Below are 25,297 nucleotides of genomic sequence, written 5' to 3' on the forward strand. Positions count from 1 at the left end.
ACGAAATTATGCTAGAAGATAGACCTTCCATAAACTTAGTAGATTTTATCGAAATGCACCTCACTCTCAGTCTTGATTCCAAAACAATTATTTTCACCCATAATCATCCCGATAGGTATCACAACATCAAATTCTCCCTCCGTGAATCACCATGACGACACCTAGTCTCTACGACTAGGTAAGCCTAACACTTGCGGAAAAGAAATAAAACAAAAACATGAAAATTAACAACTAACGGTAACAGATATTTTAATAAACAATTGAGATGCTGCTCGGAATATATATTAATCAACTTTCGAAATATACAAAATACTCCCAAGACCCGGAACACCGTAAGTCACAAGCTTCTATGAAGTTCTAACTGTTCTATATATTAGTATCTATAGAAATAAGAGAAGAATCAACATAGGGGATAGATAGGGACTCCAAGTATCTACAGACGCGGGCAGATGTACCTTGAAGTTCTTCGGAAACAGCAACGACTGCAACTAAGGACCAGGTTGGTAAAAGAAATCTGGATCTGCACATAAAAATATGTGCAGGAAAGGGCGTGAGTACACCATAGCGATACCCCGTAAGTGCCAAGCCTAACCTCGGTAGAGTAGTGACTAGGTCAGGTCAGGCCCAATGGTATGTAATAACTAAAGCAGGAGAATATAACAGTATAATAAGAGACTGAAATTTAACAAAAAGAAAACACAGCGAAATAACAGTACAACACACAGGGATAAACAGTAGGGGGATCTCCCGAGATACCGTCTCGTAGTTCCAAAATAACTATATAGGGATAACTCCCGAGGTACCGCCTCGTAGTCTAAAAAGAAAATGTGCAGGGAGAACTCCCGATGTACCGCCTTGTAGTCTCAAAAAATAAATGTGCAGGGAGAACTCTCGATGTATCGCCTCGTAGTATCAAAATTAAATGTGCAGGGAGAACTCCCGAGGGACCACCTCGTAGTCTCAAAAGTAGACACACAGCTCAAACCGATAAATACCACAGTTAACAACAAGAGTTCTACAGTTAAGACTGATAAAGAACAAGGAAAAGTAGGAAATCAACTAGGCATGCTTCACAGAGATCAAATAAGCAGTTAAAGCACGTAGATATGCGATATTAAACTAAACGGGATAACTACACATATTGGAATAGCTCAAATAAGAATGGAAACATACTAATACTCATAAAAAATATAACTCAATTTAAAAGGAAAAACAACTTGATACTCAGTAAAAATCGGATTTTACAATAATATAGCCCGTGTACGTACTCATCAAGTAACGACCCGGCCAGTCGTTTTAAAAGTTATAGCCTCGTTCTCCCATTTACTGCTCATTCTGTGCCTTATAACTATTATGTAACTTGCCGGGGTAGTCGGTTCGGGTCTTGAGAGATTTTAGAATGAATTGGAACACTTAGTTCCAAAGTTTAAAACTTAAGTTGAAAAGATTGGCTGGATGTCGGCCTATCTGTAAACGACCCCGGAATAGAATTTTGATGATTCCAACAGCCCTGTATGATGTTTTGGGACTTAGGAGCGTGATCGAAATTTTATTTGGAAGTCCGTAGTTAAATTAGGCTTGAAATGGCTAAAATAGGAAATTAAGTTTAGAAGTTTGATCGGGGAGTTGATTTTTTGATATCGAGGTCGGAATCCAGTTCTGAAAATTTTCATAGCTCCGTTATGTCATATGTGATTTGTGTGCAAAATTTGAGGTCAATCGGACTTGATTTGATAGGTTTTGACATCGAATGTAGAAGTTAGAATTTCTAAGTTTCATTAAGCTTGAATTGGGGTATGATTCGTGGTTTTGTCGTTGTTTGATGTGATTTGAAGTTTCGACTAAGTTCGTATGATGTTTTAGGTCTTGTTGGTGTATTTGGTTGAGGTCCTGGGTGCCTCGGGTGAGTTTCAGACTGCTAACGGATCAATTTTTGGACTTGGTGTTTTGCTGAAATTTTCTGGTGCTCAGTTCTGGTTTTCTTCTACGCGATCGTGTGAGAAGGACCACAATCACGTAGACTTATTTGAGGCAGTGATGATTTTATTCTTCGCGATCGCGTGAAGAGGGACGTGATCACGTAGCTGAGGGAGTTTGTTATTCGCGAACGCGTAGGCCTGTGAGTTTGAGCTTCGCGATCGGATGGACAAGTCCGCGATCGCGTAGGGTTAATTTGGGCAGTGGGATAATTGTGAATCGCGATCTCCTGGACAAGTCCGCGATCGCGTAGAGCAAATGTCTGAGCAGAATGTTTAAGTTCTGAAAATGAGACTTCGTCCCATTTTCCATTTTTACCGATTTGGAGCTCAGATTGAGGCGATATTTGGGAGATTTTCAGAGAAAATAACGGGGTAAGTGTTCGTAACTCAATATTGGTTAAATTACCAGAATCCATGGATATTTTTATCATTTAATTGATGAATTAAGTTGGAAAAGTTTGAAAACTCTCTTGGATAAATTTGAGGATTTGAGGGCCGGATTGTTATCAGAATTTAGTAATTTTGATATGGTTAGACTCGTGGTTGAATGGGCATTCATATTTCATAACTTTCACCGGATTCCGAGACGTGGGCCCCACTGGCGATTTTTGAGTTAATTTCAGATTGTTATTGAAAAATGTAGTATTTTCTTATGAAATTGATTTCTATAATTTTTGTTGAATGTATCGAATTATTTTGGCTAGATTCGAGCCATTCAGAGTTTGATAATCGAGGAAAAGGCGTACTGGTGGATTAAATTGGAGCAAGTCGAGGTAAGTGACTTGTAAAACCTTGTGTGGGGGAAATTTCTCTTAAGATTGGTATTGATGTGAAAATTGTAATGTGTTGAAAGTCGTGTACACGAGGTGACGAGTGTGTACACGGGCTAAATATGGAAGATTATGTTTTTAAATTGTGTAGATTACTTTTGCATATTTATTAAATTATTTTATTTTGTTATATTCTTCATTATTGATCTGATTTTTATACTTTAAATTTGCTTGACCTTTTCCTGTTAATTATTTTACCTGTTTAGTTGAAACTTGGTTTCTTTTATTCAATGCAGAATTTGAAGATTGAATTTCTTTAATTTAAATAATATTAAAGTAAAGTATTGATATTTTAAATTATGTACGGAGGTAACGTATTAAAAAAATTAAATTTTGAAATATTATTTTTGTTGAGTTATTTATTCCCGAATATTTTGTGAGATTGTTGTAGTCATTGTGATTGAGCCGTGAACTCCCTGTTGTGGAAAATATTGTTGATGTTTATTTTGGCAAATTGAAATATTTGGGCACTTGAGGTGCAAATTGTGATATATTGTGATATTGGTATACATGCCCGTATAAGGTCTGGGTGTTGAAACGCATGCGGTGAGATAAGGGTGGCTTGATACGCGTGGCTAGTAGGGGAACTACTAGAAGTCATGCGGTGTGATAAGGGTGGCTAAGACGCGAGATGCTATTTCGGGAAAAATATTTTCTTTAAAATAAATTGTGAAGGCTCCCGCGATGATATAAGAAAATGAGATATTATGAAATTATTATTATTTGGGACTACGAGCCGGTACCTCGGGAGTGCCCTTGTTGATATTTATTTATGCCGCAGTTGCCTTTGATTATTGTTGTATTTTTCTTAAAGTTGAAAATTCTGTTTTGTTTCCGCGAGGTATTATTTGCCTTTATTCTGTGTAGTTAAATGGTGACATACTATTTACCTGATTCATTTCCATTGTCATTTAATTGTTAGTATATTGTTAAACATGTCACCATGTCTTTTATTATTCCAGTAGGGCCTGATCTGACCTCGTCACTACTCTATCGAGGTTGGGCTTGGCACTTACTGGGTACCGCTGTGGTGTACTCATACTATGCTTCTGCATATTTTTAGTATAGATCCAGGTACTTCTTACCAGTCCAGATATCAGTGAGCCACCGGTGTACAGAGACTTCGAGGTATATCTGCCAGCATCCGCAGACTCCGGAGTCCCCTTTTATCTTATTATGTTGTCTTCCTTATTTGATTTAGACTCTGATGTATAGAGACATAGAGAATAAATTCTTAGAAGCTTGTGACTTATTTCTACCGGGTTTTGGGAGTTAAAATTGTTAAATTGCAGTTTTTATTTATTCGACTATTAAGGATTAAATTTCAGTTTTGTATTCAGTTATATTCCGCATTGATAGGCTTACCTAGTCTTAGAGACTAGGTTCCGTCACGACATCCTACGGAGGGAATTTGGGGTCGTGACAAGTTGGTATCAAAGCTCTAGGTTCATAGGTGTTATGATTCACAAGCAGGTTTAGTAGAGTCTTGCGGATCGGTACAGAGACGTTTGTACTTATCTTCAGGAGGCTATGGAACTGTTAGGAAGTATTCACTTCTTTGATTCCTTATCGTGCGCATTTGCTGACTTCAAAATTTTAAACCATTGACTTTCTATTCTCTCACAGATGGTGAGGACACACACAACTGGATCCGATGATCAGACACCTGTTCCCTCTATTGGAGCCGCAAGAGGCCGGTGTCGGGGCAAAGGTTGTGCTAGAGGCCGAGAAAGACCACGTGGTGCGGCCAGAGTACCTGCACGAGCTGTTGCGGCAGAGCCACTAGTAGCTCCAGTTGGAGAGTAGGCACCTGAGACGCCTGTTTTTACTCCTGCACTTCAGGAGACCCTTGCCCAGTTTTTGAGCATGTTTGGCACTCTAGCTTAGGCAGGGTTGATTCCACTTGCTTCTGCCACATCTCAGATAGGGGAAGGAGCACACACTCCCACCGCCCATACTCCCGAGCCACGGGCCCAAGTTGACCATGCCCCAAATGTTATACTAGTGCAGCCTGTTGTCCTAGTTCGGCCTGAGGTTAGGACAACAGTTTCAGAGGGGTAGCAGCTCAGGCTCGAGAGGTACAAAAAGTATCACCCTTCCACATTCAGCGGTTTAGCTTCAGATGATGCTCAGGGTTTTCTGGAGGAATGTCACTGTATCTTCCGTACTATGGGTATTGTGGATTCCAGTGGGGTTTCTTTCATGACATTTCAGCTTAGAGGAGCAGCCTACCAGTGGTTGCAGGCATATGAGTTGGATAGTCCGGCTAAGGCAGCTTTACTTACTAGGACTCAATTTTTAGATATGTTGTTAAAGGAGTATGTTACTCAAAGTCTTAGAGATGCATGGCACGTAGAGTTTGAGTATCTAGGCCAGGGTTCTATGACCGTGTAGGAATATGCGGTCTGATTTAGTGATTTGGCTAGGCATGCACCAGCCTTAGTTGCTACTGTTCGAGAGCTAGTTCGCCGATTTATTAAGGGGCTCCACCCTAGTATCAAATTCATTATGGACCGAGAACTGGAGATGGACATCACATACCTACAGGTGGTGTCAATTGCTAGAAGATTGGAGGGTATGCGGACTCGGGAGAGAGAAGAGAGGGAAGCTAAGAGACCCTGAGATTCTGGCACATATAATAATTCTTGTGCCCCAACTACAGCCCGTCATGGTAGAGATTATGTGAGCCATCCTATTCATTCAGCACTTCCAGCTTCCAGTGGTATTCCGGTAACTCCCAGACCTCAGGTTCCATATTATGCACTGTAGTGTCTTCTGTACCTCCTGTACGGGGTGCCTTCAGCGGGCAGTCTAGTCGATCAGGCCCGAGCCAGTCCCAGCAGCCACGTCCTCCGAGGGCTTGTTTTTAATATGGTGACACTCGTCATGTAATGAGGGATTGCCCCAGACTTAGGAGAGGTGCACCTTCACAAATTTCTCAGGCCCCACCTATTCCACAGGGCCTTCAGGTTTCTCAGGCCATGATCACTGCACCAGTTGCTACTCCACCTGCACAGCCAGTTAGAGGTAGAGGTCGGATAAGTAGAGGTCACCCTAGAGGGGGAGGCCATGCCAGATATTATGCCCTTCCTGCTAGAACAGAGGCTGTTACATCTGATTCTATTATCACAGGTATTATTCCTGTCTGTCATAGAGATGCATCAGTCTTATTTGATCCAGGATCCACTTATTCTTATGTGTCATCTTATTTTGCCCCGTATTTGGGCGTATCCCATAATTCTTTGAGTTCTTCTATTTATGTATCTACACCCGTTGGTGAATCAATTATTGTTGACTGCGTGTATCAGTCGTAATTGATTATTATCAGTGGTTTTGAGACCAGAGCTGATTTATTATTGCTCAGTATGGTAGATTTCGATATTATTTTGGGTATGGACTGGTTGTCACCCTATCACGCTATCCTTGGATGTTACGCCAAGACGGTGACGTTGGCTATGCCAGGTCTACCGCGACTAGAGTGGAGAGGTACCTCAGATCATGTTCCTAGCACAGTTGTTTCATTTCTTAAAGCTCAATGAATGGTTGAGAAGGGGTGCAATGCGTATCTGGCATATGTGAGAGATGTTAGTATTGATACTCCTACCGTGGAGTCAGTTCCTGTAGTAAAGATTTTCTTGATGTATTTCCAGTGGATCTTCCAGGTATGCCACTCGACAAGGATATTGACTTTGGCATTGATTTGTTACTGGGCACTCAACCCATTTCTATTCCATCATATCGTATGGCCCCAACAGATTTGAAAGAATTAAAAGAACAGTTACAGGAGTTGCTTGATAAGGGTTTCATTCGGCCCAGTGAATCGCCTTAGGGTGCTCCTGTCTTATTTGTGAAGAAGAAGGATGGTTCTATGCAAATGTGTATTGATTACCGCCAGCTGAACAAGGTTACAGTGAAGAGCAGGTATCCATTACCACGTATTGATGACCTATTTGATCAGCTTGAGGGTGCCAGGGTATTCTCTAAAATTGACTTGCGTTCAGGGTATAATCAGTTGAAGATTCGGGAACCCGATATCCCGAAGACCCTTTTTAGGACTCGGTATGGTCATTATGAGTTCCTTGTAATGTCATTTGGGCTAACCAACGCCCCAACAACATTTATGCACTTAATGAATAGTGTATTTCAGCCCTATCTTGATTCTTTCGTCATTGTGTTTATTGATGACATTCTAGTGTATTACCAAAGTCGGGAAGATCATGAACAACACCTGAGGATTATGCTTCAGACTTTGAGAGAAAAAAAGTTATATGCAAAATTTTCAAAGTGTGAATTCTGGCTTGATTCAGTGGGAATTTTGGGTTATATACTTTCGTGCGAGGGGATTAAGGTAGATCCGAAGAAGATTGAGGCAATGCAGAGTTGGTCCAGACTGTCCTCAGCTACGGAGATCCGAAGTTTCCTTAGTTTGGCAGGGTATTTTCGCCGATTTGTAGAGAGTTTCTCTTCTGTTGCTGCACCTATGACCAAATTGACCCAGAAGGTGCTCCGTTCAGGTGGACCGAGGAATGTGAGGAGAGCTTCCAAAAGCTCAAGACAACTTTGACTACAGCCCTAGTGTTGGTATTACCTACAGGTTTAGGATCTTATACTGTGTAATGTGACACGTCGCGTATTGGTCTCGACACAGTATTGATACAAGACGGTAGGGAGATTGCCTATGCATACAGACAGTTAAAGGTACATGAGAAGAATTATCTGGTCTACGACCTTGAGTTAGCAGCTATTGTTTATGCCTTGAAGATTTGGTGGCATTATTTATACGGTGTTTATTGTGAGGTCTACACCAATCACCGGAGTCTACAACATCTATTTAAACAGAGATATCTTAATTTGCGGCAGTGGAGATGGTTGGAGTTGCTTAAGGATAACGATATCACCATTCTCTATCATCATGGGAAGGCCAATGTAGTGGCCGATGCCTTGAGTCGTAAGGTGGAGAGTTTGGGTAGTTTAGCATATTTACCGGTAGCAGAAAGGCCTTTAGCCTTGGTTGTTCAGGCCTTGGCCAACCAGTTTGTCATATTGGATATTTTCGAGCCGAGCCAAGTTTTGGCTTGTGTGGTTTCTCAGTCTTCTCTGTATGATTGTATCACGGAGCGTCAGTATGATGACCCCCATCTTATTGTCCTTAAGGATACAATTTAGCACAACGATGCCGAGGAAGTCACTATTAGAGATGACGGTATATTACAGATGCAGGGAAGGCTGAGTGTACCTAATGTAGATGGCTTGCGTAAGTTGATTCTCTAGGAGGCTCACAGTTCGCGATACTCTATTCATCCGGTTACTACAAATATGTATCGGTACTTGAGACATCACTATTGGTGGAGGAGGATGAAGAAAGACATAGTGGAATATGTAGCTCGGTGCCTAAATTGCCAGCAGGTGAAGTGTGAGCATCAACGACCAGGTCGATTACTTCAGAAGTTAGATATTCCAGAATGGAAATGGGAGCAGATCACTATGAATTTCGTTGTTAGGCTCCCACGGACTCAGAGAAAGTTCGATGCAATTTGGATGATTGTGGATAGATTGACCAAGTCAGCCCATTTCATTCCTGTAGTTACTACTTACTCTTCGGAACAACTGGCTCAAGTCTATATTCGCAAGATTGTCATACTTCGTGGCATACCGGTATCTATCATCTATGACCGGGGTATATAGTTTACATCACGGTTCTGGAGGGCTGTACATCGAGAGTTGGGTACTCGTGTGGAGTTGAGTACAATATTTCACCCTCAGACGGACGGACAGTCACAACGCACTATTCAGATGCTAGAGGATATGCTTCATGCATGTGTGATAGATTTTGGGGGTGCTTGGGATTAGTTCTTGCCACTTGCAGTGTTTGCTTATAACAACAGTTACCAGGCGAGCATTCAAATGGCTCCGTATGAGGTCTTGTATGGTAGGCGGTGCCGGTCTCCAGTGGGTTGGTTCGAACCGGGCGAGGCTAGGCTATTGGGTACAGACTTGGTTCAGGATGCCTTGGAAAAGGTTAAATTGATTCAGGATCGACTTCGTACAGCCCAATCTAGACAGAAGAGTTATGCGGATCAGAAGGTTCGTGATGTTGCATTCATGGTTAGTGAGCAGGTTTTGCTCCGGGTTTCGCCTATGAAGGGTGTTATGAGGTTCGGGAAGAAGGGAAAGTTGAGCCCTACACATATTGGGCCTTTTGAAGTTCTTGAAGGAGTTGGAGAGGTGGCTTACAGACTTGCACTACCACCTAGTCTCTCTGTAGTTCATCCAGTATTCCATGTTTCTATGCTCCGAAAGTATCATGGTGATCCGTCTCATGTGTTAGACTTCAGTTCAGTTCATCTGGAAAAGGATCTATCTAATGTTGAGGAACCAGTGGCTGTTTTGGACAGGCAGGTTTGAAAGCTGAGGTTAAAGAAAATTGCTTCCCTGAAGGTGCAGTGATTAGGCCAGCCAGAAGGAGAAGCTACTTGGGAGATTGAGCGGGAGATGCAGAGAAAATATCCATACCTATTTGAGACTTTTGGTATAATTCTAAACCCGTTCAAGGATGAAGTTTTGTTTGGGGGGGGGGATGTAACGACCCGGCCAGTGATTTTAAAAGTTGTAGCCCCATTCCCCCATTTACTGCTCATTCTGTGCTTTATAATTGTTATGTAACTTGTCGGGGTAGTCGGTTCGGGTCCGGAGAGATTTTAGAATTAATTGGAGCACTTAGTTCCAAAGTTTTAAGTTGAGAAGATTGGTTGGATGTCGACCTATGTGTAAACGACCCTGGAATAGAATTTTGATGATTCCAACAGCTCCGTATGGTGATTTTGAACTTAGGAGTGTGATCGGAATTTTATTTGAAAGTCTGTAGTTAAATTAGGCTTGAAATGGCTAAAATAGGAAATTAAGTTTAGAAGTTTGACCGGGGAGTTGACTTTTTGATACTGGGGTCGGAATCCAGTTCTAAAAGTTTTCATAGCTCCGCTATGTCCTTTATGACTTGTGTGCAAAATTTGAAGTCAATCGAACTTGATTTGATAGGTTTCGACATCGAATGTAGAAGTTAGAATTTCTAAGTTTCATTAAGCTTGAATTGGGGTATGATTCGTGGTTTTAGCATTGTTTGATGTGATTTGAAGTTTCAACTAAGTTCGTATGATGTTTTAGGACTTGTTGGTATATTTGGCTAAGGTCTTGGGGGCCTCGGGTGAGTTTCGGACGGCTAACAGATCAATTTTTGGACTTGGTGTTTTGCTGAAATTTTCTGGTGCTCAGGTCTAGTTTTCTTCTATGCGATCGTGTGAGAAGGACCGCGATCGTGTACACTTGTTTGAGGCAGTGATGATTTTGTTCTTCGCGATCGCGTAAAGAGGGCCGCGATCGCGTAGCTGAGGGAGTTTGTTATTCGCGAACGCGTTGATGAGTTCGTGATCGCGTAGGCCTGTGAGTTTGAGCTTCGCGATCGGGTGGACAAGTCCGCGATCGCGTAGGGTTAATATGGGCAGTGGGATAATTGTGAATCGCGATCGCGTGGACAAGTCCGCGATCACATAGAGTAAATGTTTGGGCAGAGTGTTTAAGTTCTGAAAATGGGACTTCATCCCATTTTCCATTTTTATCGATTTGGAGCTCGGATTGAGGCGATGTTTGGGAGATTTTCAGAGGAAACAACGAATTAATTGTTCTTAACTCAATATTGGTTAAATCACCCGAATGGTGAATTAAGTTGGAAAAGTTTGTAAACTCTCTTGGATAAATTTGAGGATTTGATGGCCGGATTGTTATTGGAATTTAGTAATTTTAGTATGGTTAGACTCGTGGTTGAATGGGCGTTCATATTTCGTAACTTTCACCGGATTGAGTTAATTTCGGATTTTTATTGAAAATATAGTATTTTCTTATGAAATTGATTCATATAATTTGTGTTGATTGTATCGAATTATTTTGTCTAGATTCGAGCCATTTAGAGTTTGATAATCGAAGAAAAAGCCTACTGGTAGATTAAATTGGAGCAAGTCGAGGTAAGTGACTTGTCTAAACTTGTGTGGGGGAAATTTCCCCTAGGATTGGTATTGATGTGAAAATTGTAATGTGTTGAAAGTCATGTACATGAGGTGACGAGTGTGTACACGGGCTAAATTAAGAAGATTATGTTTTTAAATTGTATAGATCACTGTTGCATATTAATTAAATTATTTTATTTTGTTATATTCTTCATTATTGATCTGATTTTAATACTTTAAATTTTCTTGACCTTTTCCTGTTAATTATTTTACCTGTTTAGTTGAAACTTGGTTTTTTTTATTCAATGCATTATTTGAAGGTTGAATTTTTTTAATTTAAATATTATTAAAGTAAAGTATTTGATATTTTAAATTTGGTACGGAGACAACGTATAAAAAAATTGAAATATTATTTTTGCTGAGTTATTTATTCCCGAATATTTTGTGAGATTGTTGCACTCATTGTGATTGAGTCGTGAGCTCCCTGTTATGGAAAATATTGTTGATGTTGTTTATTTTGGCAAATTGACATATTTGGGCACTTGAGGTGCAAATTGTGATATTGATACGCATGCGGTGGTATAAGGTCTGGGTGTTGAAACGCATGCGGTGAGATACAGGTGGCTTGATACGCGTGGCTAGTAGGGGAACTACTAGAAGTCATGCGGTGTGATAAGGGTGGCTAAAATGCGGGTTGCTATTTGAAAAAAAATATTTTCTTTAAAATAAATTGTGAAGGCTCCCGCGGTGATATAAGAAAATGCTTAGTATATTGTTAAACATGTAACCATGTCTTTTATATTCCAGTAGGGCCTGACCTGACCTCGTCACTACTCTTCCGAGGTTAGGCTTGGCGCTTACTAGGTCCCGCTATGGTGTACTCATACTATGCTTCTGCATATTTTTTTGTGCAGATCCAGGTACTTCTTACCAGCCCAGATATCAGTGAGCCACCGGTGTATGGAGACTTCGAGGTATATCTGCCAGCGTCCACAGACTCCGGAGTCCCCTTCTATCTGATTATGTTGTATTCCTTATTTGCTTTAGACTTTGATGTATAGAGATATAGAGAATAAATTCTTGGAAGCTTGTGACTTATTTCTACCGGATTTTGGGAGTTGAAATTGTTAAATTGCAGTTTTTATTTATTCGACTATTAAGGATCAAATTTCAGTTTTGTAATCAGTTATATTCCGCATTGATAGGCTTACCTAGTCTTAGAGACTAGGTGCCATCACGACATCCTACAGTCACCTCACGTACACGGCGCTTACATATCACAACAGTACCAAATCCTAAGGGGATTTCCCCCACACAAGGTTAGGCAAGCCACTTACCTCGAACCAAGCTCAATCAATCGGTAACAATGCCTTTTCCACGAATATCTGACTCCGAAATGCCCAAATCTAGCCAAAATTAAATTCATACCATAAATACAACTATAAGAAACTAATCTAATTAATGAAATTAAAGCTAAAGCAAGAAATTAGAAAATCGCCCTAAAAAGCCTCCCCGGGCCCACATCTCGAAATCGGGTAAAAGTTACCAAATATGAATACCCATTCACTCACGAGTTCACTCGTACCAAAATTATCCAAATCCGATGTCAAAATCCCAATCAAAACCCAAAATCTTAGTTTAAGAACTTCTTCCCATTTTCCCCCAAATTTTCAACTCAAATCCGAAATTTAATGATGAAATTAATGATGGATTAGTGGGATATAACCAAAATCAAGTGTAGAATCATTACCCAATCGATGTCTCTGAAAATCCCTCAAAATCTCGTCCAAATCCGAGCTCCCAAACGCAAGTTTTGATAAAAATGGCCAAACCCTCGTTTTTGAATCTTTATATCTGCCCAGTTAATTCCTTCTTCGCGGACGTGGTCAAAGCCTCACGTTCGCGTTGAGCTTAAACTGTTGACTAGAAATTCCTCTTTCGCGAATGCGAGTGACCTCTCGCGAACAAGTACCTTTCACTGGCAGACCCTACGCGAACAGGGGACCCTCTTCGCGAACGCGTAGGCTTAAATGCCTGAAGCTCCATCTGCCCGTTCCTCTCCGCGAACGCGAGGATCATGTCGCGAACGTGTAGCCTCAAGGTTCCACATCTTTGCGAATGCGGGAACCACATCGCAAATGCGAAGTGTAACTCAACTGGACTTCCCAGATGCCTTACGCGAAAGCTAGAACTACCTCGCAAACGCGATGAAGAAAATGTCTGCAACAAAATAGCAGAAAATCTGCTGTCTTCCAAAGTCCAAAAGTGATTCGTTAAGCATCCGAAACTCACCCGAGGCCCTCGGGACCTCAACCAAACATACCAACCAATCCTAAAACACTATACGAACTTAGTCGAGCCCTCAAACCACATCAAACAACGCTAAAATCACGAATCGCCCTCCAATTCAAACTTAAAAAACTTGAAACTTTAAATTTCCACAACCGATGCCGAAACCTATCAAACCACGTCTGATTGACCCAAAATTTTGCACACAAGTCATATTCAACATTACGGACCTACTCAACTTTCGAAATCGAAATCCAACCCAGATATCAAAAATTCCACTTATGTGCCAAATCTCCAAAAATTTGACTTTTGCCATTTCAAGCCTAAATAAGCTACGGACCTCCAAAACACAATCCAGACACGCCCCTAAGCCCAAAATCACCCAACGGAGATTACGAAATTGACAGAACTCCATTCCGGAGTCGTCTTCACACAGTTCTAACTATGATCCAAATCTTAGGATTTAAGCCTCCGTTTAGGGACTAAGTATCCCAAAACACTCCAAAAACCAAAACGAAACCTCCCGACAAGTCACAATAGCAGAAATAGATACAGAGGAAGAAATAAATAGGGGTTCGGGGCTATAACTCTCAAAACGACCGGCCGGGTAGTTACATAATTCCCATTTTAAAACAATCGTTCGTCCTCGAACGAGCATAAAGACATACCTGAAGTGGTGAAAAAATGAGGATAACGGCTGCACATATCATGCTTGGTCTCCCAAGTCACCTCCTCGACCGGCTGACCCCTCCTCTGGAACTTCACGGAAGCAATGTTCTTTGAGCTCAACTTTCGAACCTGCCTGTCCAAAATAGCCACTGGCTCCTAGACATAAGATAGATCCTTGTCCAACTGGACTGAGCTGAAATCCAACACATGAGTCAGATCGTTGTGATACTTCCAGAGCATAGAAACATGGAATACTAGATGGGCCCTTGCAAGACTGGGAGGCAAGGCAAGCTCATAAGCAACCTCCACAATGAATCGTAACACCTCAAATGGGCCTATAAATCGTGGGCTCAGCTTGCCCTTCTTTCTGAACCTCATAACGCCCTTCATAGGCAAAACCCGGAGCAAGACCCGCTCTCCAACTATGAATGTAATATCGCAAACCTTCCGATACGCATAACTCTTTTGTCTGGACTGGGTTATGCGAAGTCGATCCTGAATCACCTTCAGTTTATCCAGGGCATCCTAAACCAAGTCCGTGCCAAAAAATCTAGCCTTTCCCGGCTAGTACCAACCATCTGAATGCACGACTAATAACTGTTGTTGTAGGCAAACTCCGCATGTGGCAAGAACTGATCCCAAGTACCCCCAAAATCTATCACACAAGGGCGGAGCATATCCTCCAGTATCTAAATAGTGCGCTCGGTCTGTCTGTCCGTCTGAGAGTAAAATGTTATGCTCAACTCAACCCGAGTACCCAACTCCTGCTGTACAACCCTCTAGAACCGTGATGTAAACTGCGTACCCTGGTCAGAGATAATAGATACCGGTGCGCCATGAAGCCTGACGATCTCGCAGATATAAATTCGAGCCAGCTGCTCGGAAGAATATGTAGTCATCATAGGAAGGAAATGAGCTGACTTGGTTAACCTATCCATAATCACCCAAACTGCATCAACCCTCTGCTGAGTCCGTGGGAGTCCAACAACGAAATCCATAGTGATCCGCTCCCATTTCCACTCCGGAATCTCTAACTTCTGAAGCAACCCACCCGGTCGCTGATACTTATACTTCACCTAATGGCAATTTAGGCGCCGAGCCACATACTCCACTATGTCCTTCTTCATCTTCCTCCACCAGTAATGCTGCCTCAAGTCCTGATACATCTTCGCGGCACCCGGATAAATAGAGTACCGCGATCCATGAGCCTTCTGAAGAATCAACTCACGCAAACCATCTACATTAGGCAAACATAGCCTGCCCTGCATCCTCAATACGCCATCATCCCCAATAGTGACCTCCTTAGAATCACCGTGCTGAACCGTGCCCTTAAGGACAAGCAGGTGGGAGTCATCATACTGAAGCTCCCTGATACGATCATAAAGTGAAAACCGAGAGCCACACAAGCCAACACTCGACTCGGATCAAAAATATCCAATCTCACAAACTGGCTGGCTAAGGCTTGAACATCCAATGCTGAGGATCTCTCTACTGCTGGAAGATATGCTAAACTCCCCAAACTCTCCGCCCGGCGACTCAAAGCATCGGTCACCACATTGGCCTTCCCCGGGTGGTACAAAATGGTGATATCATAGTCCTTAAGCAGCTCCAACAACCTCCACTGACACAAGTTAAGATCCTTTTGCTTGATCAAATGCTGCAAACTCCGATGATCGGTGTAAATCTCATAAGGAACATCGTACAAATAATTCCGCCAAATCTTCATGGCATGAACAATAGCTGCTAACTCAAGGTCGTGAACATGATAGTTTTTCTCATGCACCTTCAGCTGTCTGGACACGTAGGCCATCACCTTACCGTCCTGCATCAACACCGCACCAAGACCAATCCGCGATGCATCATAATATACAGTGTAAGACCCCGAACCTATAGGCAATATCAATACTGGGGTTGTAGTCAAGGCCATCTTAAGCTTCTGAAAGCTCTCCTCAAATTCCTCTGTCCACCTGAACGGAACACCCTTCTAGGTCAGCCTGGACATAGGTGCTGCAATAGATGAGAATCCCTCTACAAAATGACGGTAATACCTCGCCAAACCAAGAAATCTCCAGATCTCCATAGCTGAGGACGGTCTAGGCCAACTCTGCACTGCTTCAACCTTTTTCGAATCCACCTGGATCCCATCACTCGATACTACGTGACCCAAAAATGCCACTAAGTCTAGCCAAAACTCACACTTTGAAAATTTTGCATATAACTTCTTTTCTCTTAAGGTCTGAGGCACAGTCCTCAGGTGCTGCTCATGATCCTCCCGAGTCTGGTAGTATACCAGAATGTCATCAATAAATGCAATGACGAAAGAGTCAAGATAAGGCTGGAACACACTGTGAATCAAGTGCATAAAAGCTACTGGGGCATTGGTCAGCCCAAATGACATCACAAGGAACTCGTAGTGACCATACTGAGTCCTGAAAGCAGTCTTCGGGATATCTGGCTCTCAAATCTTCAACTGATGATAGCCGGAACGTAAATCAATCTTGTAAAACACTATGGCACCCTGTAGCTGATCAAATAAATCATCAATACGAGGCAATACATACGTGTTCTTAATTGTGACTTTGTTCAACTGGCGGTAATCAATACACATCCGCATAGAACCATCCTTCTTTATCACAAATAAGACAGGAGCACCCTAAGGTGACACACTGGGCCGAATGAAGCCCTTATCAAGCAACTCCTGTAACTACTCTTTCAAATCCTTCAACTCAGGAGGAGCCATACGATATGGAGGAATAGAGATGGCATAATGGGGCGACAACCAGTCCATGCCCAAGATAACATCAAAGTCTACCATGCTGAGTAATAATAAATTAGCTCTGGTCTCAAAACCACTATGAGCAATCAAACACGACCAATACATGCAGTCCACAATAAGATAATCTCCCACAGGAGTAGACACATAAACATGGAAACTCAAGGAATCCCGAGATATGCCCAAATACGGGGCAAAATAAGAGGACACATAGGAATACGTAGAGCCTGGGTCAAATAATACCGACGCATCTCTATGACATACTGGAACAATACCTGTAATGACAGAGTTGGAATCAACCGCCTCAGTATGAGCCGGAAGAGCATAATACCTGGCCTGGCCTCCCCCTCTAGGGCGACCTCGACCTCGACCTTGACCTCGAGCTAGCTGAGCAGGTGGCGCGGTAGCTGGTGGTGGAATCATAGCCTGAGGACCCGGTGGAACATGCTGTGCCTGAGAAGTCTGTAGAGGTGCACCCCTCATAAGTCTGGTGCAATCCCTCACCATATGGCGAGTGTCGCCACACTCAAAACAAGATCTCGAAAAGCATGGCTACTGTGACTGGCTTGGGCCAGGTCTCCTGGACTGACCGCTAAAAGTACTCCGTGCAGGAGGCACACTAGACACTAGCGGTGCATAATAAGGCTCCCAGGGCCTAGAAGAGACTGGAATACCACTGGCGGCTAGAAGAGCTGAATGAACGTGGCGACTCCCATAGCCCCCACCATGGCGAACTGCAACAGGAGCACGAGTACTACTATAAGTTCCAGACTCTCGGGACCTCTTGGCCTCCCTCTCCTCTCTATCCCGAGCAAGCATGCTCTCCAATCTCCTAGCAATACTCACAACCTACTAGTAATAAATATCTGTCTCTAGCTCCCAGGCCATACTAATCCTGATACTGGGGTGGAGTCCCTCAATAAACTGACGAACCCTCTCTTGAACTATGGCAACCAAGGCCGGTGCATGTCGGGCCAAATAACTGAAATGAACTGCATACTCTGACACGGTCATAGCACCTTGGCGCAGCTACTCAAATTCTGTGCGCCATGCGTCCCTGAGGCTTTGAGGGACATACTCTCTCAAAAACATATCCGAGAACTGAGTCCATGTAAATGAAGTTGCCTCAGTCAGACTACTCAACTCATAAGCACGCCACCACTGATAGGCTACTCCTCTAAGCTGGAATGCAGTAAAGGAAACCCCACTCGACTCCGCTACACCCATAGTACGGAGAATACGGTGACAGACCTCCAGAAAACCCTAGGCATCCTATGATGCCAATCCACTGAAGATAGGAGGGTGGTACTTCTTGTACCACTTAAGTATGAGTTGCTCTGACTCAGAAACTGTTGCCCTAACCACGGGGTGAGCTGGAGCTACCGGTTGCATCTGTATAATCTCTGGAACCTAGTTGACCTAAACTCGCTTTTTTGGAGTGCCGGCGATGGGAGTCTGTGCTCCTCCCCTGGTGATATAGCCTAAACTCATACCACTAATTTAGGTTGTGAGGCGGTCGATGCAATAATAAAAACCCAATGCGAGTCGGGGTCGATTCCACATGGAGTTTGATGTGGGATTAAGTATATACCTAGTGTGAATGTATGACGTGTCTAAGATTACACTTCCACATTTGCAATTGTTGTTTCTCCTTCTACTTTATGCTAATTCTTGTAATGGTAAAGCTAAGAGACAATGTTTTTAGATTTGGTTGTTTTTTAAGTTATAAAAGATCTAAGGTTGCGACTTCCGCCTAGTTGGTTGCCTAATGGATTTAGAGCTTTAGGGCATGTTTGGTTGATCGGGATACAATATAGCAATCACACACAATTACTCAATCTATACCTCTCCATAGTTTGAGTGATTTTGCCCAATTTGGCTTCTTATGTCTAAATGGGTATCTCACGAAACAAGTGATAAATGCTCAAGTCAAATCTTACTATCTCTAGATTCGACCCTTTAATTGGGGCTATCAATTTCTTGAGTTCACCCCAATTTCTTGTTAGCCAAGTTTTCCTACACTTAGTCTCACTTTTTCAAGTATAGGCTAAGTCAATTAGGCATGAATCAATATTTGCAACCATCAATTCTTAAATTCAAGCAAGAACTAGGCTAAATATCATATACCCAATCATAAATAAGCCCTAAATCAATCACCCATTAAGTAACCATACTAGGGTTGGGTCACAACCCTAGCTAAGGGTTTAGTTACTCATGGAAAATGAATAAATTAAAGAAGAAACTAAGATAAAATGCATAATAATTGATTAAGGAAATAAAATCTAATGTTTAAATGCTAAAGTAGTATAAAGTTACCCAATGGCTCTAAGTGTATAGGTGCACCAAACCTAACCTAAAAATGACAAAAAGATCTATTTATACCTAGCTGAAAATATCTGACAAAATTGCCCATGCGAATGTTCTGCGGCCGCACAATTCTATGTGCGGTCCGCACTTTGAGACTGACTGGTCAGGTTGGCTTTCTGCGGTCGCATAAAAGTTAGATACGGCAGCACTTCCTCTAATTGTGCGGACCACACATTTCTGAGTGCGGCCGCACTCTTGCTCTTGGTATGGATCTGGGCTTCATTCTGCGGACCGCACATTTATGAGTGCTGCCGCATTTTGGCATCTTGTGGCCGCATAATAATAGTGCGGTCCGCACATCTTCAAGCTTCCAAACTACAAGTCTCGGAATCTAGTCTTCTATGGCCGCACAATAATTATGCGGTCCACACTCTGTGAAGAAATTCTATCAATGCATCTTCAGAGTTTGCGGCCGCACACAGTATTATGCAGTCCGCACTGTAGCCCTTTTGCCTTGTTTTGGTTTTTGTCCAATTTTACTCCTTTTTGAGTTGATTTTCACTTCTTTGGCTCGTTTTCCAATATTCCTGTAAGAAAGCACATTTCATTAGTTCTCGGGAATACCTTTAAGCATTTTTGAGCTAAAACGTAAGTAAAAGAGAGCAAATAAGCGGTCAAAATTCCTACTTATGACCCGGCCTGAGATGTGGCAGGAGCAAGTGGAATCAATCCAGCCTAAGCTAAGGTGCTGAACATGCTTAGAAACTGGGCTAGAGTCTCCTGGAGGGCTTGTGCAACAACAAGTACCTCAAGTGTCTGCCCTCTAACTGGAGCTACTAGGGGCTCCTCTGTAGCAGCTTGTGCGGGTGCTCTGGCTGCACCGCGTGGACGTCCTCGGCCTCTAACCTGGCCCCGGCCTCTCGCGGCTCTAGCAGAGGCGTGGGTGCCTGGTCATCATATCTGCATGTACGTGTCCTCACCATCTGTGAGAGAATAGAATACAGAAGTTTAGAATTTTGAAGTCAACAATTTTCGCACGATAAGGAATCAAGGAGTGTAATTTTTCCTAAAAGTTCCGTAGCCTCCCGAAGATAAGTACAGACGTCTTTATACCGATCCGCGAGACTCTAATAAACCGGCTTGTGACTCACGACACCTATGAACCTAGAGCTCTGATACTAGCTTGTCACGACCCAAATTTTCTCGTGAATCGTCGTGATGGAACCTAGTCTCTACGACTAGGTAAGTCTAACACTTGCGGAAAAGAAATAAAAACAAAACACGAAAATTAACAACTAACGGTAATAGATATTTTAATAAGCAATTGAGATATTTCAAGAGTATGGCTTAGCAGTTGGTTACAAACTGCTGGATGGCCACTCACCCTTATACCTCTTGCCATCCTATACTTCTATCGTCGAAAAGTAGAAGGCTCTAATGCCAAGTTTTACTTCATAACACCCCGAATTTTCATTGCATCATTCGTCATTGGCGTTGTCACTGGTCTTGATGATTTTCTCTATTCGTGAGGCGGGTCAAAACTTCTTGTGTCAACTTCTTCACTTCTTCTTGCTGCTCAACTTGCCTTCACGTCAGTAGGTGCTTTCTTCATAGTGAAGCTGAAGTTCACACCCTACTCTATCAATGCAGTGATTCTATTGACAGTTGGTGCTGTTTTATTGGGTGTTCGATCTAATGGTGATCGACCAGAAGGTGTGACAAGTAAAGCCTATATTCTTGGTTTTATGATGACACTTCTGGCAGCAGCTTTGTATGGAGTCATTTTGCCTTGTATTGAGTTGATTTATTTGAAGGCAAAACAAGTTATTACTGCTACGCTGGTATTGGAGATTCAGATGGTCATGTGTTTTGCCGCTACTGCTTTTTGCACTGTAGGAATGATCGCCAATAACGACTTTCAGGTACTTTTTTTTTTCCCTTGTGACACATTTCTACTTATGCATCTTACTCATTTCATCGCATATGTGACACTATTTTTTTGTTGGTTTAACTTTTGTTTGTCGTCAAGTAAATTTGTTATAGTTATGTCATTTACAAGATAACTGCAAGTAATTTTTATAATACATTAATTGATAACGAGGTAAAAAAAATTGCAGTGTAAGAGTAAGTATTTTAAATCTTTATATATTAGTGTGTCCCAAGTAAAATAACACATTTCTGTATTTGAAAGTATTTGATATTAAACTTCTTGTTTAACTTTAATAAGAAATTTTTTATAGCCACACAATATTAATACAAGTTTAAAATTAAAAGTTTGAAAAGTCTTAAAGACACGCAAATATTATATAACATGTTTAAAACCCAAATTTCATTATTCTATTTTTCTTTCTTAAATTTTGTGCCAAGATAAATTACGGGATGAGTAACATATTTCTCTCGTTTGGTATTAATTATCATCAGATCCATAAGGCCTTCGAATCAGTACAAACTATCAACTTCTCTTTAGGTGATCTATTGGCGTACCCCACGATGAAATGAAGTCCATCTTTACAGATTATTATTTACATTGGAAACTTCTTTGTTTTTGTTTTTGTTTCGTTTGTTTTATTCTTATTTCAATTCTCATAAAGTTTTCTGATCTTAACGAAGGAACTAGCGCAAAACCCTAAATTATTCATATCCCATAGAGGGTTGAAAACTCCACTTTGGGTGAAAATTATTTACACTTCCTAACTTTGCTTTAAAAATCAAACTCTCCCCTCGACTATGAAAAATTATCATTCTCTTTCCTTTATCCTACACAATGTCTATGTTGCCCTTGTTATTTTCAATTCCATCCTCAATCTTTTTTTATTGTATATGCTATTTTATGATTTTACCTATAATTTAAATTATGCTATATCTTATTATAAATTATAATTTAAATTTATTAAAATTATAAATAGAATAGTCCTTTTGTAAATTTGTCATGAAATCTATCATACTTTTATGATTTTTATTTAATATAGCGCGCATTAAGTATATCTCTGTGTTACATTTTCATAATGTTAAATAGATAATCATTTAGAAGTTTGTTATAAAATCTGCCTTTATTTTTATATTATATTTGGATATGTACAAAATATTTGAAAACTGGAGCAGTACTAGATTCGATCAAATTTACCTAAATATGATGTATCATAAATACTTCCTCGGTTTCAATTTTGCTTTAGCTATAGACATTCTCTTTAAGGAGCAACTGAGCAAGGATTAACATATTGATCAAACTTTGCAGGCAATGTCAAGGGAGGCAAAACAATTTAACCTCGGAGAAGCAAGATATTATACAGTGATAGTATGGACTTCTATAATTTGGCAATGCTTCTTTGTGGGTGTTATTGGAGTCATTTACTGCTCTTCTTCTTTGATGTCTGGGTTATGATCGCGGTTTTACTTCCGGTTACTGAAGTATTAGCTGTAGTTTTTTTTAGGGAAAATTTTTCAGGTGAAAAAGGCCTTGCTCTTTTCCTTTCTCTTTGGGGTTTCGTGTCATACTTCTACGGAGAGTTCAGACAAACAAAGAAGCAGAAGAACAAAAGTCCACAAATTGAGATGAAAACAACGCATACTGAGTCTGTTTGAATTATTGAGTCTTTTTCATATATTGTTCATGGCTATATGGATAAAGAAATATTTATTTTTTTGTAGAAAATAGTGTACGTCGTTTTTACTTCATTGCTACTTTCTTATGTTTGTGAAAGGGTCTTTTTCTTTGAAATTTCTAATGTTTCTGTTAAATCTCTAATACAACACATGAAGATATGCAGTTTCCAATAAATGCTCATTTTTCATGACTAATTCAACATTACGACTATAACACCACTGTTAAATACTAATTAATTATAGGAACCCAACCAAATACAATACCAACACAAGTCATGTAATAATACTAAGTTACATGATACTAGAAAGATGAATAGGACTAGATTGATATATGTATTCATGAACTGATTGTGAAAACTAAAACTTCAACGGTTTATGACATGCTAAGTAATCTAAACTGAGACTCATGGGCATCAAACCCAAGTCTATATTGATTATGCACTGAGCTCAGAAAGTTCAGAATGAAAGTCATGAACGAGTTATGAAACTAGAGAATAGAAGTCGTGCAACTATTCAAGGAACTAGGCTTAACTATATTTCAGAGGCAATTAGTAACGTCGTAAAAGCAAACGTAGTGTAGGGAGAATCATTAACATTTCCCAACATAGAGAGTTAGCCTCACTTACCTTGATTCTGGCCTTTTAAGCGTATCACAATGTTCATCACCTCTTTCAAAGATAATCTATGACAATATATATCAAGAGGAACCAATATTAGCACAAATGCTCATGTTTTAGTCACTTGGGCATTTTATCAAACACCTTACGCGCGTAAAGCCTCATAACCCTTATTAATGGTGTCTTTACACCCAACAACCATATTCTCTTACTCCTAGATAAATTCTAAAATCTCAAATTTCCTATAATCAATATCATTCTTCATCACCCATAAGAATAACAACACCCTTAACCAATAATCAACAATTAACAACCCAAACCTATGTCCGTTCATGATTTTCTATCAAATTCATCAACTCATATCTCATGAACTTAGAGTCTATAATTATTAATCCGATGCTATAATCAATTAGAGGGTGAAGATATTACTTTTTGACGTTTAATCCTCTTGAATTCGAGTTCTAGGGTTTCTTTTCTCAACAATGATGTCTCGGAAGAATATATAATGATTTGAAGGGTTTACCCATGTTAATAAGGTGCCGAAGACTTAAAATTAACTTAGAATCATCATTCGAACTTACCTTTTATGATGGAGGGATCTTGGAGGAAGTTGGGTTCTTGAGAACTTCCCTTCTAGAGCAAGTTTTCATGTTTGGGAGTGTGGGGGACGAGGTAGGGCTTTTAAAAATGACTTTCTGGGTGCTCTTCCACGTAGCTGAAGGCCCAACCGTGCAGCTGAACGCGCACCAAAGGCAGTGGCACTGCCACAAGTGTGAGGCCACGCATAGGAACAGCTGGGCGCGCACACGAGCGCATTGACTGTGTATTGTCCAGTAAAATATGTATAACCTTTTGCACAGAGATCCGTTCGGGCTCCAGAATATAACATTGGAAAGGTACTTTAAAGGTCTATAATTTTTATGTTTTATGTTTTCCCAAATTCTCAACGGAAAGTCACGAAATTATGCTAGAAGATAGACCTTTCATAAACTTAGTAGATTTTATCGAAATGCACCTCACTCTCAGTCTTGATTCCAAAACAATTATTTTCACCCATAATCATCCCGATAGGTATCACAACATCAAATTCTCCCTCCGTGAATCACCATGACGACACCTAGTCTCTACGACTAGGTAAGCCTAACACTTGCGGAAAAGAAATGAAACAAAAACATGAAAATTAACAACTAACGGTAACAGATATTTTAATAAACAATTGAGATGCCGCTCGGAATATATATTAATCAACTTTCGAAATATACAAAATACTCCCAAGACCCGGAACACCGTAAGTCACAAGCTTCTATGAAGTTCTAACTGTTCTATATATTAGTATCTATAGATATAAGAGAAGAATCAACATAGGGGATAGATAGGGACTCCAAGGATCTACAGACGCGGGCAGATGTACCTTGAAGTTCTTCGGAAACAGCAACGACTGCAACTAAGGACCAGGTTGGTAAAAGAAATCTGGATCTGCACATAAAAATATGTGCAGGAAAGGGCGTGAGTACACCATAGCGATACCCCGTAAGTGCCAAGCCTAACCTCGGTAGAGTAGTGACTAGGTCAGGTCAGGCCCAATGGTATGTAATAACTAAAGCAGGAGAATATAACAGTATAATAAGAGACTGAAATTTAACAAAAAGAAAACACAGCGAAATAACAGTACAACACACAAGGATAAACAGTAGGGGGATCTCCCGAGATACCGTCTCGTAGTTCCAAAATAACTATATAGGGATAACTCCCGAGGTACCGCCTCGTAGTCTAAAAAGAAAATGTGCAGGGAGAACTCCCGATGTACCGCCTTGTAGTCTCAAAAAATAAATGTGCAGGGAGAACTCTCGATGTATCGCCTCGTAGTATCAAAATTAAATGTGCAGGGAGAACTCCCGAGGGACCACCTCGTAGTCTCAAAAGTAGACACACAGCTCAAACCGATAAATACCACAGTTAACAACAAGAGTTCTACAGTTAAGACTGATAAAGAACAAGGAAAATTAGGAAATCAACTAGGCATGCTTCACAGAGATCAAATAAGCAGTTAAAGCACGTAGATATGCGATATTAAACTAAACGGGATAACTACACATATTGGAATAGCTCAAATAAGAATGGAAACATACTAATACTCATAAAAAATATAACTCAATTTAAAAGGAAAAACAACTTGATACTCAGTAAAAATCGGATTTTACAATAATATAGCCCGTGTACGTACTCATCAAGT

At 40.9% G+C, this 25,297-nt stretch overlaps 1 pseudogene; it reads left to right on the forward strand.

The window, feature by feature from the left end:
- Nucleotides 1-449: 449 nt before the first annotated feature.
- Nucleotides 450-22,519, forward strand: LOC142179121 (purine permease 1-like; annotated as a pseudogene).
- The last annotated feature ends 2,778 nt before the right edge of the window (nt 22,520-25,297 follow it).

This window comes from Nicotiana tabacum, unplaced genomic scaffold, assembly GCF_000715075.1.
Source record: "Nicotiana tabacum cultivar K326 unplaced genomic scaffold, ASM71507v2 Un00384, whole genome shotgun sequence".
NCBI lineage: Eukaryota > Viridiplantae > Streptophyta > Magnoliopsida > Solanales > Solanaceae > Nicotiana > Nicotiana tabacum.